Source organism: Rhinopithecus roxellana, chromosome 16, assembly GCF_007565055.1.
Source record: "Rhinopithecus roxellana isolate Shanxi Qingling chromosome 16, ASM756505v1, whole genome shotgun sequence".
Taxonomy (NCBI): Eukaryota; Metazoa; Chordata; class Mammalia; order Primates; family Cercopithecidae; genus Rhinopithecus; species Rhinopithecus roxellana.
In genome coordinates, this window is record NC_044564.1 from 82,034,932 (window position 1) to 82,052,515 (window position 17,584).

Consider the following 17,584-nt stretch of genomic DNA (forward strand, 5'->3'; position numbering starts at 1 on the left):
GATGAATAGTGTACAGAAAAGAGAGTGAGGGTCCAGAGAAGACTTTTGTCTTGTGAATGAGACACAGAAGCACAAGTGGTGAACATTGCTTTCAACAGGTCTAAGAAACTATTCTGTTGCAACCAAAAGAAACAAGAAAATAAAAGATGGTAGTGTAGATGTGTTTGCAGATTGAAAATAAAGTTGAGGAAGTTCTCATTCAGTGATTTTGTTATTCTGTAAAGTTAGAGAAAATATAGCTTTATGATATTGTTTGCATCTACATTTTAACTCACCTCTTCTTTCTGAGATATAAACATAATTTATGAGACACTGTCAGTTACAGTCCTTTTGGCTTCTCTATTTAGCTTTGATCTCTGTATACTTGAGAGAGCATGGAAAATGAGAAACCACTAGGCAAACATGCAGGTGAATGAAGTCTAGCCTAGAGCTCTGTGAGGCACTAACTTTCTTACTATAAACAAAACCTTAAAATTTCTGAGCCTTTTTTATTATTTGTAAAATGAAGGACTGGAGATAATGTTCTATATATGGTGCTCTTTAGCACAGTGTATTTTTTACCTTATTTCACTTTGAATCTTATAATCCAGTAGGTCAAAACTGTCAACTAAAATATATACAGTTTCACTTGTGATGGCAGTAATACATACAGATTGTTGTTCTGATTAGCCACTTACTTCCATGTGAAGAATTCCTATTGATATAAGTTAATATCTATCATCTGTTGGAGTTTTTATAGCATATTGAAGGTTAAATAAAATGTAGAAAAAGACAAAGCTTTTCCTCATGTTTAATAAGTGATTGAAAAACACTTCAATAACAATGACCACAGCAAGAATCATATTATTTCTCCTGTTATTGTAATCGTGAACTACAATTGTGAGTTGTATAAATGGCAAAGTAAAAATGTGGAAAAGAGCACAAGACTTCTCACTGACATCAAAGCATATGAGACACAATTCAAAGAAAATTATTTCTTTCACTGCATCTCATTCAATGCATGCAGGTATCATGATATATATTTCCATAATTGAGAGAATACATTTTAAACATAAAAGATGAAGATTTACATGTTAGAATGAAAAATTTGTTTCTTATTTCAACTCATTATTCAGAAAAGAAATGTTTTCAATTTCAAAAGGTGAGAAAGGCCTCATGCCCGGTGTGCACTCAGGAAAAAATGAAACAAAATAAAAGAATAGAAAATAGGATGTAACAAGAAACTTTTTTCCTTTTGACTCCTTTCATGTCAAAGGGGCCAGAAAGCTAGGAAGTTATTGTTTGAAAATATATTTTGTAGTAGGAAATATCTTAGCTTGTTATAAAGTGTAAGTCTTATATTAGTAAGAATTCCATAACAATTGGATGGCAGATCCTCTTGATAATGAGATTCTCACTTTCTATTTCTATACAAACAATTCTGGGATCATCTCTAATGTACTTGTCTCTGAGAATGTTTTTGAAGACAAAAAGTATGAGACAAATATATGAGCAGAAAATAAAAAACAATGTAAACTTTAGTTGATTCATTAATTTCTATTTTTTACATGATTTGAGATGACCAGATCTACTTCTATATTACTAGACAAGTGTATTTCCTCTAGTCCTTTTTTTCTTTTTACATCAGAAGGATAATATGCCGATGTTATAAAATGTTTGAGGGAGATACATCTCACACACAAATGTGAAAGCCTAATCATCACACTTAAGGACTACAAAAGGATCCTTCTCCAGTGCTTTAAGCATGGTTATTTATACATCTTTTTCATTAATTTAGAAGTGACCATCACATTGTAAATTTAAATCTCAATGGAGTGAGGAAAGAAAGAACAGGTTAACTTTAAATAAGACAGAAAAGAAATACCAAGAACCTAACCATGTCTGTCCTGACTCCTGCTTGCTCACATCTGCATAGGCAACTATCACAGGTCCATTGTCTGGGCACATGCTTGCCTCACCCAACATGAAGCAGCCTAAACCCCAACTGCCGTAAGTAATTTTCTTGGAATTTCTCCATTTCATTTGGGTTATGTTGATAACTTTTGACCCTGAGGATTTTTTTCTCACTCTTCTTATGTAGACTAAGGGTCTGTGTTTGTCTGGGAGGGAAGGGAACTGTTAGGACAATGTTTTGAAGTGGTACAACTGTTTCAAATGCTTCTTTAACAATGTCCAGGAAAACTGATTATTTATGATCTCTCTCTTTTTCTTTAGTTCTAGAATCTAGACAGAAATTTCTTGATAATAGGAAGAGTCCTCAATATTATGTTTTATATAAAAAGCACATATCCACGAAAATCAAATGTTACTAATTTCATACTAAAGACAAGAAACAAAAATACTCAAATTCTTATTGTATGCAATTATAGATTCTTGGTAGAATACTCTGTGTCATGAATATTCTAGAAAATATAGCAAATATCTCATTTATCAATGAAAGGATGTAGAAAGCTTTTTTTTTAGTTTATTTACAATTATATTCCCCAAAATAACAGTCAAATAACACTCACCAGATTTTTGTTAACCTCTGCGTTATCGATTGAATGTTTGTTTCCCTGCAAAACTCGTATGTTGAATTCTTACCCCAAGTTTTATGGTGTTGAAAGATAGAACCTTACATAGGTAAATTTAGGTCATGAGGGTGGGGTCTTCATGAATGGGATTAGTGCCTTTATAAAAGAGACCCCAGAAAGGTTTCTCACTCTCTTTCCACCCTGTGAGAATACAATGAAAGGACAGCAGTCTGTAAACTGAAAGAGGGTTCTCAACAGAACCTGACTATGCTAGCACCATGATCTTTGGCTTCTAGCCTCCAAAACTATGAGAAATCAATTAATATTGTTTATAAGCTACTCATTCTATAGTAATTTGCTATAGCATCCCAAACTAAGACACTTTACAAGCAATTTTTGTACTTTCTATTTGCTTCCATTCTCTATTTATATTACACATGTGCCTACTTTTGTTCCCAATTAAATTTAATACATTATTTTGTAATTGTTATTGCAGTTTCTTCTCAATTAATAAAGTGCACTACACTCCATATTTTTAACGGTATAAATAAAAAGCAGCTCTGTATTCTAATCAATAATATTTTAAAATATTCAAAAGAATACCTATTTAAAATTAGATTCTTAATATTTGACACTAAAATATATAATCATGTTAAACAAATATATTTTCAATAGAAAAAAGTTAAAAAATAAATATGAAAACTATAATTTTATATTTCTAAATAGGTAACAGAAAATTGAAACTAAGGCACAATATAATATGCACCTGAAAACGTAAAGACATGCTTGCAATAGTTTAAGCAAGTTTTTGTATTTAATCCTGACTTTAAAACAAAGCACCAACAGATATGTTTTCATTGCTATTCTTGATTTTGTGAACTTGTTTACTTTGGGGAGGATTCTTTTAGCAGCTGGTAATGTACTCCTCTTGAGAAATGCTCTAGATCGGTTGCCTTAGGAAGTACTTAGTTTTATTGAATAATATGTCAGTGCCAGATATCTCTTATAAGAAACTTGATTTCTCTGGGAAATGTGTTCATTTGTGTAGCTTTTAGATAAATCAGTTTGGAAAATGGTCAGGAGGCATTTCAGCTCTTTTTCATTGCTTTTGTAAAAAGTAATATGGGCACTGTCACAATTTTACTGGGAACTCTAAATGAATTAGAGTTGTGAAGGTTACTGAAAACACACTCTAAGTTCCTTATAAACTATAGGAAGAAACACTGAAAACCAATAAAATATTCAGCAAAATATCAAATAATAAGATAATTTCTAAAATAAACTAATGCTAAGAGGAGAGTGACTAGAACTAAAATGCAGGTTTTGAGTACCAATAAAGCATTTCAGTAATCTAGAAAACACACTTATCTAATATCCATTCTCAGCTACATCCTCCCCAACAAATCAGGAACAAATACCCCAGCCCATCTCTCTGGGAGTAAAATGAGGGGACAGGTGATTTTACAAACACTTAACAGAACACTTGAAATCTACCTCAAATTGAAACTATAGACAACATATACTCAATGAAATGTGATTAGTATCAAGTTACAAAGAATCATACAGTTAATCATAAAAATAACAATAAATAATTATGCATAGAATATTGAGAATATTAGTGATATATAAATTCCAGCTTTGCCAAAGTAAATTGTTAGAAGGCAGAAAGGGGCAAATTGTAATAATATAAAAGAATCATCTAGAAAAATTTATCTATAGATAATAAGTATTCCTAAGTAGAGAACAGAAAGAAACCTCACAGTAGCTAAAAGCAGTAGTAGAGACACTGGAAAAAAATATAGTAAAACAGGATCAAATTTCACTGAATGAAGTTTATAATTCAGATGTAAAATATCATAATCTCTTTAATTCCAGGCTAGCAATGTTTCTGCCAACACAACATTTTCAAAAACCTTATTGGTAGCCTGTGCAATTCATGGGGGTCCAAACCATCAGACAAGAGGCTCCTCCAAAGATCTTTTTTGGATAACTCATCTTTATTCTTGGCTGCTGCTGAGATTGTTGAGCGAATCCATGAACCACACACATAATCTTTTTAGCAAAAGTTGTCTAGCTAGACCCTTGGCGTTCTTTTAACCACATACTTGCTCATCTTGGCTATCTAGAGAAGTTCAGAATTTTCCAAATTATCAGGTTTTAGTTCTTTTTTTTATTAAAATGACCTTTCTCTGTTTCTTCTTTTCTTTTCTTTCTTTCTTTTTCTCTTTCTTTCTTTCTTTCTTTCTTTCCTTCTTTCTTTCTTTCTTTCTTTCTTTCTTTCTTTCTTTCTTTCTTTCTTTCTTTCTTTCTTTCTTTCTTTCTTTCTTTTTCTTTCTTTCTCTTTCTTTCTTACTTCTTTCTTCTGTCCTTCTTTCTTTCTTTTTCGTTCTCTCTCTCTCTCTTTTTTTTTTTTTTTTTTTTTTTTTTTTTTTTTGCATTTTACTATAAGGAGGAAATAAGGTCATACCTTCCACAATTTGCCGAAAATCTCCTCAGCTCAATACTCTTGTTTATTACTGACAGGATCTACTTTTCATCCAATGGTAGAACACAGTTGAGGCAAGTTTCCTGCCACTTCATGATAGGGAATTCCTTCCTTTCATCATCCAATTCTATGTGCCTCATTTCCATGTGAGCTTTCACCAGAAGCACATGTAACATTCATGTTTCTTAGCAATTCCTTATTCGTGACAATACATGTATTTTTATAATAATGGAAGCATTCTGTACAGTTATTATTTGAGCTCTCATCACGATTGCCTTTAAAATCTATATTTATACCAATAATCTCAGAAATCTAGCTATTTTCTATTTTGTGTCTCAGAAATACTTAGCTTCTCTTCATTACATAATTCCAAAGCCATTTCTAAAGTTTTAATATTTGTTAAAACATCTCCCCACTTCCTGGTACCAAAATTGGTATCAGTCAGGGTTTTCTAAGGAAACAGAATATATATAAATATGTATAATTTATTTCAAAGAATTCACCTATGTAGTTTTGGGAGTTGGCAAGTCTCAAATCTGAAAGGCATGCTGGTAGACAGGTAATTTGCAGGCAAAAGCTAATAATGTAGTCTTTTTTCCTTAAACTTTCAGTTTCAGGGGTATATGTGCAGCTTTGTTATATAGGTAAATTGCAAGTCACAGTGGTTTAGTGTACAGGTTATTTTGTCACCCAGCTAATAAGCATAGTATATAGAAGGTAGTTTTTCAATCCTCGCCTTCCTCCACTCTCCATCCTCTAGTAGGTCCCCCTGTCTTTTATTCCTTTGTGTGTGTTGATGTATATGCAATATTTTAGCTCCCACTTATAAGTGAGAACATGCTATATTTGGTATTCTCTACCTGAGACATTTTCCTTAGGATAATGGCCTCCAGCTCTATCGCTCTATCAATGTTGCTGCAGATGACATGGTCTCATTATTCATGTCTGTGTAGTATTCCATGGTGTATATGTACACATTTTCTTTATCCAATCTGCCATCAATGGGTATCTAGGTTGATTCCATGTCTTTGCTATTGTGAATAGTTCTGCAATAAACATTCATGTGCATATATCTTTATGGTAAAATGATTTATATTCGTTTCAGTATGTACCCAATAATGGGATTGTTTGGTCAAATGGTAGTTCTCTTTATCACCGCACTGCTTTCCACAATGGCTGAACTAATTTACATTCTCACCAGAAGTGTACAATTGTTTCCTTTTCTTCACAAATTTGCCAGCATCATTTTTTTTTTTTTTTTACTTTTTAAAAATAGCCATTCTTATTAGCAATGTTGCAGTCTTGAGGCAGTATTTCCTTTTCAAAACTGTGATAAACTTCAGTTTTGCTCTAAGGGCTTTCAAGTGATTAAAAAACGCCCACCAACATTATGAAGGTACTCTCCTTTACTTTTAAGGTCAACCGATTTTAAATGTTTACCACATCTACAGAATATCTTCACAGCAACACCAGGATCCATGTGTGATCAAATTACTGGGTAGTATACACTGGCCAAGTTGATATATAAAACTGTCATATTTGCCTTATAGACTTTCTAAAATTTAGTTTCTTGAAAGTTGTAATAAGGAATCTCAGATTAGACTTTGGAAAGTCTCTTGAAGCTAGAAAGACAAGCCAAGAATTTACCACCAGATAATACATGTAGTTGCTATAAATGTGGGAAAATTCCTTTCTTTCTGAAGTTCCCAAAATATCACAAGGTTACTAGACCTACAAGAATTATTTTCCTAATGCACCCCTAAGACTTGATAGACTATAAGCCAGGTACCAGGGAATTTATCCCAAGAGAGTTTTGTAAGCATTGCCTCCATAAAATTGGCCTTAGTTCCTTAGAAGTGTGTTGTAATATCAAAATAAATGAACATCATTCTCAAATATGATATGTCAGACAAGGCCTTGGCTGTAAAACCAAAGTTATTAAGTAGGTCTTTGCATTAAGGTGGACAGATTCGAATTAAACCTATGCAAATAACCATATTTCCCCGACAACAAGAATATTCAATAAGAACTTCTAAATTCTGGAGGGCTCAGGTAGGAGAAAAGATTGTCATTATTAAATATTTTTTCTTCAGGTTACACTAGCATACTCTACTAAATTATTATAAGTTATATTTACTTTAAAAAAAGATGAAATGTTTGATAACATACTCAGAAAACAGTATCTTAAAACAGCAGCAATATTACAAACAGTTCCCACGATCATCTTTTATCAGTTAATTTAGTCCTATGTAATTAATTTTTGTTCCAACTGATCTTGAGTTAACATTCTGATGAATTAATTTTCTTCTCTACTAGAAACATAAAAATCTTGATTTAGTTCACTAGTATAGTCTCAAAATTGCTTAAATAACACCATCACAGGCCTGTACCCCCCAAAATACTTGCTATAGTGCTTTTCTACAGGGCTCTGAGAACGTTCTTGTCTGTTGCAGATAAAGCACTCTCACATGTAACTGATGCAAGAGTTTTTAGGGAAGCATCATAATGAAATAAAAGACTTGATTGCAAAAATCATGAAACGGCTGTAGTTAATTAAATTGATAATTTTTTTTTTTTTTTTTTTTGATACGGAGTCTTGCTCTGTCACCCCAGCTGGAGTGCACTGGCCTGATCTGGGCTCACTCTGCCTCCAAGGTTCAAGCAATTCTCCTTCCTCAGCTACCTGAGTAGCTGGGGCTAGAGGCAGGCACCACCACACCCAGCTAATTTTTGTATTTTCAGTAAAGACAAGATTTCACCATGTTGGCCAGGCTGGTGTCACACTCCCTATCTCAAGTGATCTGCCCGCCTTGGCCTCCCAAACTGCTGAAGTAACAGGCATGATCCACTGTGCCCAGCCCAAAATTGGTAATTTTCAACAGCAAAAGATGCGGTGAGAGCTTATTATGAGAATAACATAACTGACAACAAAGTTTTAGATTAAATATCTATAATTAATAACGTATTCCATTTTCAAAGAAGAGTAGATATAAGCAGCTTATAAAATAGACATAATTTACAGAAAAAAAACTGCATATAATAAACCTGCTATAATAGCTCATGAATATATTAGGCATATTTTTAGAATATACTAAGAAAGTATCAATGTTATATAGCAAAGAGATTCAGCAAGTCTAGAACAGGCCTAAACATCTGTATAACAAAACTCCATAGGTTAGGAGTGTGACTCCTTCATTGAAAACTACTGGCCAAGAAGATGCTAGATTCACATTAAAGAAGTAAAGGTGCAATCAAGTTAACATTTTAAAAATAATTGCAATTATGACTGATACACTATCTGTGTTGTCTAAGTAGATAGAATCATATCACAAACAACAAAGGCACCGATAAGTTTTCAGGAATTTTCATGTGCTATAACATTTTCTAAAATATTCATATAAATATGTTTTTACCTGTACTAATATGCCCACGGGAAGGCTGAGTATCTCTTTTTATTTGACAACCTTTGCTATATAACTTATGAATAGTAACATATCAAGTAAGCTGGGTTACTTATTGCACATATCTTTTCGTTTGTTTTGTTTTGTTTTGTTTTTCGAGACAGAGTCTCGTTCTGTCGCCCAGGCTGGAGTGTAGTGGCGCAATCTCGACTCACTGCAAGCTCCGCCTCCCGGGTTCACCTCATTCCACTGCATCAGCCTCCCGAGTAGCTGGGACTACAGGTGCCACCACCACACCAGGCTAATTTTTTTGTATTTTTTTTTAACTAGAGACAGGATTTCACTGTGTTAGCAAGGATGGTCTTGATCTCCTGACCTCGTGATCCACCCACCTCGGCCTCCCAAAGTGCTGGGATTACAGGATTGAGTCAGTGTGTATCAGGAGAACCCGCTCCCGATGTTTAATGTGGGTTCTTTTCTATTTCCTAAGTGTCTCGGCTGGGTTGAGAAATAAAGGGAAAGAGCACGAGAGAGAAATTTAAAGCTGGGTGTCCAGGGGAGACATCACATGTTGGCAGGATCCATGATGTTCCCCCAGCCGTAAAACCAGCAAGCTTTTATTAACGATTTTCAAAAGGGGAGGGAGTGCACAAATAGGTTGTGGGTCACAGAGATCACATACTTCACAAGGTAAGAAAATATCACAAAGCAAATGGAGGCCGGGCAAGATTACAGGACCACCAGATGAGCAGAAATTAAAATTGCTAATGAAGTTTCGGGAGCTCATTGTTATTGATAACATCTTATCAGGAAACAGGGTTTGAGAGCAGATAACCTGTCTGACCACAATTTATTAGGTGGGAATTTTCCTCATCCTAATAAGCCTGGGAGCACTATAGGAGACAGGAGCTTATTTCATCCCTTCAGCTTCCACCATAAAAGACCGGAGGCCTAAAAAGGGGCCGTCTATAAGCCTACCTTCAGGGCGCATTCTCTTTCTCAGGGATGTTCCTTGCTGAGAAAAAGAATTCAGCAATATTTCTCCTATTTGCTTATGAAAGAGGAGAAATACAGCTCTGTTCCGTCTGGCTCACTGGCGGCCAGTTCAAAGTTACCTCTCTTGTTCCCTGAACATCGCTGTTATACTGTTCTTTTTTAAGATGCCCAGATTTCATATTCAAACACACACGCGCTACAAACAATTTGTGCAGTTGACACAATCACAGGGTCCTGAGGCGACCTTCATCCTCCTCAGTTTACAAAGAAGATGGGATTAAGAGATTAAAGTAAAGACAGGCATAGGAAATCACAAGGATATTCACTGGGGAAGTGATAAGTGTCCATGAAATCTTCACAGTTTGTGTTCAGAGACTGCAGTAAATACAGGCATAAGAAATTATAAAAGTATTAATTTGGGGAACTAATAAATGCCCAGGAAATCTTCACAATTTATGTTCTTCTGCCACGGCTTCAGCCGGTCCCTCCGTTCAGTGTCCCTGACTTCCCGCAACATCTCTCCCTTTCTTTTTATATAACTGTGCCATGGCGATGAAGCCTTGTTCCTTCTCTCGATTTTGACGCAGGATTCTTTGGTCTGGCACACTGAAAACACGCCGATTAAACAGAGAAACATAATTCCAAAATTTACTACAGTACAGCCCCCAGTAGACTTGATCCAAGTCGTGGGGTTCAATCCATAAAGATTTTCTGCCACCTGATCTAACGCCTCAGCTCCAGGCACGATGGATAAGTGAGCTTGAGAGGCTTCAAAAATTTGTTTCTTTAATTTAGTTATGTCCAATGATAAATTATCATCCCTACCCAGAAGGTGTCCTTTGACCATTTCCCATGAATGATCAGTCTCGTTATAGGAATATGGGGTGATACAGAAATCAGAGGTATTCCAGTCTCACTGCATTTGCATGCAATGTTCGAGACTCACTACCCGATCTCCATGCCAAATAACAGACTGTCTTAAATCATTAATTTGATTAGCTAATTTTTGATCAATGCCTTGTTGAGAATGCCACATTTGGTGGGATTGGCTTGCCAATTACTAACAAAATGAGCTGTTTGAATAGATTGATGTAACGCCATTCCAGCAGTGGTGGCCAGTGCAGTGACTGTAATTAGGCCCACGATCACAGCGATTAAAGTGAAAACAAATCTCTTAGATCTTTTTAGAATTCGCTGTAGCACTTCATTAATTAAATGTATCGAGGGAGATGATGAATTTGGAAACCATCATTCTGAGCAAACTGTCACAAGGACAGAAAACCAAACACCGCATGTTCTCACTCATAGGTGGGAACTGAACAATGAGAACTCTTGGACACAGAGTGGGGAATATCACACACTGGGGCCTGTCCTGGGGTGGGGGGCTGGGGGAGGGATATTATGAGGAGAAACACTTCATGTAAATGATGAGTTAATGGGTGCAGCACACTATACATATGTAACAAACCTGCATGTTGTGGACATGTACACTAGAACTTAAAGTATAATAAAAAAATGTAAATATGGAAGTTACCATGATTATGAAAAACCTTAGCTCTTTTCTAAGTAAAAATATTGTAGTTTTCTTAAATAATCATGGACATAATAAAGCCAACATAAAACAAGGAAAATTATTTTGATAAAACACAAACTGCTATCCAGGCAGACTGCACAGAGTTTAAAAAATAACTTTTTTTTTTTTGAGACAGAGTCTTGCTCTGTCCCAGGCAGGAGTGCAATGGTTCAATCTCAGCTCACTGCAACCTCCAACTCCTGGGTTCAAGTGATTCTCCCACCTCAGCCTCCCAAGTAGCTGGGATTACAGGTATGTGCCTTCATGCCAGGCTAATTTAAAAAAATTTTTTTTGTAGAGAAAGGGTTTCACCATGGTGGCCAGTATCGTCTTGAACTCCTGACCTCAGGTGACACACCCGCCTTGGACTCCCAAAGTGTTGGAATTATAGGCGTGAGGCACTGCGCCCAGCCAAAACAAAACAAAGCAAAAAATACTTTTTACAGTCACTTATTGACAGCACAACAATTATACAAAAACATTTGCCATTTTAATAGACAGAAAATCAAATCCTACCTTTTTTGTTAGTTTGGTATCTCATACTGAAGCTTTTTTTGAAAATCTTATAAATAAGCCCATCAGACCTTAGTCTTCATGAAGGCAAATTCCCTTTCCCTGACACTTTTACAGCTTTTTATACATCTATATATTTCCCTTGCAGTGAAACTTCTCAAAGTAGACAAAATTAACACATTTGTTAACAAATTCAAATGTATAAAGTTTCTAATTTGCATATGAAAACAAGAAAAAAGTGCACCTTAAAATTATGCTTAGTAGTTCATATTTCAGCATTATTTTACTTAGAAATAGCACAGGTATCTAATTAAGATCCATACATTAACTCAATACAGTAACAGTCCAAGATTTTAAAAACCTAAAGGTCTTAGAATTTGATAACATGCAAATTGTAATTATTGTTGAAGCAACTCAAGTGTTCATGGACAAATGAATGGATAAATCAAATGTAGTACATACATACAATGGAATATTATTTAGCTTTTAAAAGGAAGAGAATTCTTAACCTGCTATACAACATGAAGGAACCTTGAGGACACTGTGTTATGATACATAAGCCAGTCACAAAAGGACAAATACTGCATGATTACACTGATACAAGGACCTTAGAGTAGTCAAATTCATAGAATTAATAAGTAGAATGGTACTTAAAATAGGCTGGGAAGAAAAGTGAATGAAGAGTTACTATTTAAGGAAGATACAGTTTCAGTTTCTCAAGATGGAAAGAGCTCTTGAGATGGATGGTAGGGATGGTTGTATAACAATGTGAATGTATTTAATGCTGCTGAACTGTAAAAATGATAAAGATGCTAAATTTTCTATTGTGTATATTTTACCACTATTAAAAATGATTATAACTATTATAAAAATAATATAAATGTTTAAAAACAATATATTAAAATAATGATTCAATTTGTTTAAACATAAATGTATATTTCTCATATTGTAGCAGCCTCATTGTCTGAGGTAATACCTGGAGTTTTTTGTCTCACAACCAAGAAAATCGAATAGCGTGGACACAAAGAGTGAGGTTAGAACAAAAGTTTAACAAGCAAAAGAGGAAAGATCTTCACAGTGGAGAGGGGGCCTGAAAGATTGTTGCCAGCTATGAAACTGAGTCTGAGGGTTTTTATGAACTGGAAGGAGACGAGTGTGCTGATTGGTCTGTAGGCCATCTTGGAGAAAGCACCACTTAGAAAGAAGTATGATAGTGTAAAGAACAAATTAGAGGCAGAGGTGAAGGCTTGGCCGGAGACCTTGGCGTGAGACCAGTCAGGGGTTGAAGTGATGATTTATCCTAAGTAAATGAAGACTCAACCTGCAGCCAATCACAGAAAGGTAGGCGTATATAATGTAGGTGAAAAGTAAGAGACTAAGCTGTGACAAGGAGGGAGAAATGTGTCCAAAAAAGGAGTGGAATGTGTTCATCTGGGTTCACACAGTAGTTGTTTCCATTCAAGGACACAGAATATTTCTTACCTAGGGCCTGCAGTTTGATTTTCAGCCTGTTCTTTGTTTGAAGGAGTTTTACCAAGGACCCATCTTAACTGCCTGCCTGACCAGTTTCTTACTTTCTCTTCTCTCAATACTCTTAAACATTTTGTAGTAATAATGATAATTTATTCAGTTAGAAGCCAGGTGAGTTTAGGCAGAACATACAAAAGCAGGAAAAAAGATCTATGTGGATATCATACTTAATACTGATAAATCAAATACATAACTATTCTTATTAAATCAAAATTATTCTGTTGTCCTGTTTGCCAAAAATTATCTAAATTATGCTGACTTAACTTCTTAAAATGTTTCTGAGTTTCTATTCTAGTACATTGAGGTTTTGGATTTTTTCTACATTGAAAGTATTTAATTTTTTAGTTTGCTAATTTTCTTGAAATTTCAGGAATATTCAATTGACACATTTATTAGCTCGAAGCCAATTACAATAGGCCTCCCTTAAGAGATTTTATCATCTAATTTGGTAATAACATCCAGGGGTAGCAAGATATAACACACATATAATGAAAGGTAAAAGCCCTTTTGATTCACAAACATTGAAACAAACAGAAAAATTGAAAAAAGAAAGCTTAGAGTTTCAAATTTAAAATTACAGTTATGGTTCAAGTATAAACACAGAAATACGGAACTTCCCAGTCTAGACATTCACTCCTCAGAGGGTATAATATTCCTCATTGTTCTGAGACACAAATAAACATAAAAGCTAACAAATCAGGTACTCTATCCTCTTTCACTCAAAAGACAAGGCCTCAATTATTCATTAATCCGTTAACAGAAATTACCACATAATCAGACCATATAACAAAAGATGCTCGCCCCAAAAGTTATGAGATTACTCATAAAGGATCAAAATTAATTCCTTACTGTGCTATTGATGTACATGAGTACTAATCTGTGATGAGAAGGAATGAAGAGCTAACACATGGTACAAGATTGGTGTACCCTAAAAACATTACACTAGATGACAGAAGCCCATCACAAAAGACTACATTTTTTATTAATTTATATAAAATGTTCAGAATACAGAAATATATAGGCACAGAAAGTAGATTAGTGTTTGTCTAGGGCTGGGGATGGAGAGAAACAGGGAGTGACTACTAAAAGGTACAATTTTTTTTTTGGGTGGCATAAAAGTTTGAAAATTTGATTATGATTTGACTATAATTTATAATTAAAGGATATAATTAGATGTTTGCATAACACTGTATATTACATAATTTTGAGATGTATACTTTAAATATGTAAATTTCATAATCTCCAAATTATATCTCAATAAAACTAAAAGCAAATTGCACATAAACTATACTACCCAGTCTCTGTAGTTTCTTTTAGGTACTCATCAAATTGTATGTATTTTGTTTGATATCTATCTCCTACTGCTAGAATAAGCTTCACAGCAGAAATTTTTATGTGTTTATTATTTACTGCTTTATCCTCATTGCCTAGAAGACTGTATGGCATATTGAAGGGTATAATAAATGTATTAAATGAATGACCCAGTTTTAAAAATGAAAAGAAATGAAAATAATAGTATAAAAACACCCAAAACCACCACCAAAATCAAACACCCAAGAGTGAAAAGCCAGATTAAAATATACCCATCAAATCCAAGTGTAGAAAAATAAGCCATAATTTTATTGTGGAATAAAGTAGAAACTGTAGATAAAAGTATCTAAATGGAAATGATTCATGATATAATATGTGTAATACAACATAACAATATTTACTACAAATACTAAATAGAAAAGTCTCAAAATTAAATTTAAGAAATCTTTAAAATGAAATAGGCTGGACACAGTCACTCATACCTGAAATCCAGCACTTTGGAGGCCAGTGCAGGAGGAATGCTGGATCCTAGGAGTTCAAGACCAGCCTGGTCAACAGAGTGAGATCCTGTCCCTACAAAAAGTAAAAAAAAAATTATCCAGGCATGGTGGCATGTGTCCATAGTCCCAGCTACTTGGGAGGCTGACACAGGACAATTACTTGAGCCTAGAAGGTTGAGGCTGCAGTGAATTGTGATCATAGCACTGCACTCCCACCTGGTGACAGAGTGAGACCCTGTCTAAAAAAAGAAAAATGAAATAAAATATATAGATGTGTTATTAGATGCAAACATAGTAAGTTCAATTATCTGGCTATATCAATCAGAGAGAATAGCAATGCAATATTTATTTAAATCATACTATTAATGTGATAAAATTAACTCTTTAAAGTTAATTAAATTAAAATAACAAATAATAGTCTTTAAAAAATTATTTTCTCAAAGTATGTAATCTTTACAGCCTTTGAAACTTCAAAAATAGTAATAAAATCTCCCCTCCCATTTATTTCATACAAAGTATTTGCCAGACACAGAGGTAAATTTCACACCATGTCTTTTAATCATTATAGCAAGTATGAGAATACCAGTTTCACTATTTTATGGAAACTTTGGCAAAGCTCTGAGATAGTCAGAGGTAGAGACAGAAGAGCACCTCGTCTATTCAACTCCAATGTCTATACTATCCACCACAGTTGTTTGTTCTTTAGGATCAAAAGAGCAAAGATGTCAGTGCAATAAAATAATTAATGAGCACAGGAAACTTAAAAGTGGTCTACTATAAGACAGTTTTCTCACCTGAAATTACAGAGTTCAGTACACTCCAAAACCTTAAAAATCCAATGTCCAAAGCTTACTCAAAAAATATATGTGGCTATTAATGTTCTCTTTAATAAGAAAAAAAGAGATTTATTTTACTAAAAATGTAACATAAAAATAAGGAATCAAGAGTTTAAAACAAAATGGTATGTTATGGAAAATATCAGAAGAAGGAAAATAGGTTGATTATTGTAAATGTCTAAACTATTTGACAAATCATTAACATTTCATAAAGAAAACACAAAATAGTAATTTAAAAAGAGAACTCATTAAATATAATACTGACAATATATGAAAGCTTATTATATGTATTTATTTAAAAATAAACTTGTTCCACATGAAAAAATAAAAATTATAATATAGATAATCTAGGGTTCTTAAACGGGGTGGGGCCCATTTCAACCTGTAAGAATATAAAATAAAAATGTTAGAAAGCATCTTATGACGATTATCACTTTCACTTTTGACATTTCTACTACATAAGGTTCATATTTTTAAATATGCTGTGTAGAATCTCATTTTTAGGCAATTTCCACATATATAACATGAGAAACAGTTGTAGGAGAGGACAAACCAATTTTAATCCAGCTCTCAAGTGAATGATGTACATTACATAAAAAGCCTATAATAGATGGTTTTAACATTTATTTGTCTTTTCTATCTATAACGTTTAGGATGAAAATTGGAATGTTTTAATATTAAAGACTATACCTTTGCTGGTGTAGATGTGTGTGCTAAAAAAAAAAGTTTACCCTTCCGATTTCCATCACATGATACACCTTTTTTGGGAATGGTCAAGCAACAGAGGACACGACTGGTATGATGTGGATGGGTAAATTTGTTGTACGGGTTGGTGACTGCTAGCAGCATCAGTTTTGTTTTAGTTCTCAGGTTTAAGAATAAAACAGCCCCTAGCAACACAATTTGTAAGGAGAAATGAAAACATCAAATGCAAGTTCATTTAATCTGAACTTGAAACAGAATGGAGGAGCTTCCACATCAGCCTTACAAAGCTGGTTGTGTCAAATAATAAAAAAAAGAAGTCGAGTAGATGGCTGCTTAGTCATTACTCTTTTAGTGTTTGCCTCAGAGGAGCCAGTTATTATGCCAGAGGAGGTGATAATTGCATCTAATAATTATTAGAGACTAGCTTCTGCGCTAATATTTATGAAAGAAAAGATCAGGTTTTGAAGAATCACAGAGTGTTCAGTTAAAAACAAATGTCACATACTTACTTCACCGAATAAATTCAAAAAATCTTTCTAACTAACATTCTACAACTTATAGAATCAAGGAATTTTGCTCTTGGAAGAAAGCATTCAATAATCAAGCTTATGCTGGATTTCTTGCATATAATAATAATGAGGATGCAAGGCTTAAGTGTGCTTTTGTCACAGATCTATGAATCACTATAAACTTAAGTAAACATATGTGTTGGAGATTGGTGACATGAGATTATAATGAGAATTAATAGGCCTTGTTATACCCACATCTTTTAGATGATCATGAAGCCCTATACAATCCTCACCCCAAAATCTTATCTCAGTGAAAAGATCTAATTATTGTGGGTGATTTTAATTACATCACTATTCATTAAAAATCAAAATTTAGACTGGGCATAGTGGCTCACACCTGTATTCCCAGCACTTCAGGAGGCCGAGATGGGAAGATCACTTCAGATCAGGAGTTCGAGACCAGCCGAGCCAACATGGTGAAACCCCATCTCTACTAAAAGTACAAAAATTAGCTAGGTTTGGTGGCATGCACCTGTAATCCCAGCTACTCAGGAGGCTAAGGCATGCAAATCGCTTGAACCTGGGAGGTGGAGGTTGCAGCAAGCTGAGATTGTGCCACTGCACTTCAGCCTGGGTGACAGAGTGAGACTTTGTCTAAAAACAAAAAAAATCAAAATTTCTAATCTTTTCTTTTCATGTAAATAAAGCACCT

The 17,584-nt window shown here is 34.3% G+C and overlaps 1 non-coding gene across 1 annotated transcript; it reads right to left on the reverse strand.

Annotated features, from left to right (window-relative positions):
- Positions 1-1,621: 1,621 nt before the first annotated feature.
- On the reverse strand, positions 1,622-1,724 carry LOC115894105. The gene has a single exon (XR_004054150.1). It is a non-coding gene; the product is annotated as a small nucleolar RNA U13 (small nucleolar RNA).
- Between the last annotated feature and the right edge of the window lie 15,860 nt (positions 1,725-17,584).